Source organism: Pteropus vampyrus, unplaced genomic scaffold (assembly GCF_000151845.1).
Source record: "Pteropus vampyrus isolate Shadow unplaced genomic scaffold, Pvam_2.0 Scaffold365, whole genome shotgun sequence".
Taxonomy (NCBI): Eukaryota; Metazoa; Chordata; class Mammalia; order Chiroptera; family Pteropodidae; genus Pteropus; species Pteropus vampyrus.
Genome location: NW_011889146.1, coordinates 1292758 through 1294546, shown reverse-complemented (window position 1 = coordinate 1294546; position 1789 = coordinate 1292758).

Here is a 1789-nt window from a genome sequence, read left to right as displayed (position 1 = left end):
ACACACACACACACACACACTGAGATATCAACTCACACCTGTCAGAATGGCTATCATCAATAAATCAAAAAACAGCTAGTGTTGGCGAGGGTGTGGAGAAAAGAGAACTCTCATACATTGTTGGTGGGATTGCAAATTGGGTCCACTGCTATGGAGTTTCCTCAAAAAATTAAACATGGATATACCTTTTGACCCGGCAATTGCACTTCTGGGTATTTATCGAAAGAAAACCAAAACAATAATTCATAAAGAGCTATGTACTCCAATATTCATGGTAGCACAATTTACAATAGCCAAGATATGGAAGCAACCTAAATGCCCATCAACAGACGACTGGAAAAAGAAATTATGGTTCATATATACAATGGAATATTACTCAGCCATTTAAAAAAAATGAAATCCTACCATTTGCAATGACATGTATGGACTTAGAGGTTATTATGCTGAGTGAAATAAGTCAGACAGAAATAGATACCATATGATTTCACTTACATGTGATACCTAAGGAACAAAAAGAACAAACTAATCAAAAACAGACTCACACATATAGTGGACATTTGGTGACCGACAGAGGGGAGGGGGCGTTGGGCAGCTGGGAGAATGGTGTTGAAGAGGTAAAGAAGTACAAATTAGTAGTTGATAGCTGGGCACAGGGAGCATGGAAGAGAGAATGTAGTTAGCATTAATATGATGGCTAAGTGGAGGGCCAGTGGAGGGAGGGAGCAATTGGGGAGATCGTTTTATGAACATTATAGATGTCTAACTAATGTACTGTATACCTGAAACTAATTTAAATAAATAAACTTATTTAAAAAAGAATTAAGACTAAAAAACAAATTGCCAATATTTTTAGAATAAAAAAATGGAATTTTATTTGAATTGATAGTTCTTTCATTAATAGTAAGATTAGTAGCATTTCCATTTAGATCATGCAATTTTCTTTTTTTATGTAGAAATTTATTTTTTCTTAGTTTCCCATCTTCTTTCCTTTCTAAAGCTTCTCCCGTTATAACATTATAAAATTAATTTTAGAAAATAAAACTACAAAGAAGAAAATACACCCTATAGCGGAAGACTTTGAAACTGGGTTTAAGAATCTTTTCTTATGATCCTTAGGGCCATGGAAAGTCTTTCTAAAAGTACAAAAAGTACTCAATGGTTTTCCACTGGCAGTGGAAGAAGAGGCACTGGTTTATTCTGATTGTCTCTGTTGATAAAACAGGGTGCCAGTCGGCTGGACGTAAATTGGCAAATCCTGACTGGCAACATACTTGAAACAAGCAGGACAAGTTGTAAGAAGTTGCAGAGGTAAGATGCGAGGGAGAACGTGGGAGGACGACTGGGCAGAGGGACTGGGAATAAATACCTCATGAGTTCTACTGAATTTCACTAATTCCTACACTCTGTTTTCAAGAATTCGAAAACTCTAAGAAAACAAAAACCTAGCAGGCAAAATCGCCTTCTTTCTGCCTACTGCTCTTTCCTTTATGTTGGAGTTAGCAGTTTCAAACCCGTCAGGCCCAAGCAATATAACCTGACGCGCTTCTTGGGCTTGATGACTCAACACGTGAAGGCACTCCCTGCATTCTGCAACAGTTCCGACAACGAAGTCGGGGGTGGAAAGACCGACCATCTCCGGCGTGTGACTCACACTGCATGCATCGACACCCTGGGCGCCCTCCTTTCGGAACATCTGTCCCTCCACGTTATCCCGGGAGAGGCCCTCAGAGTTCATTCATTCATTCAACAGGCTTTTGTAGGGACTCCCATCCCCCTTTGTGGCGGGAGG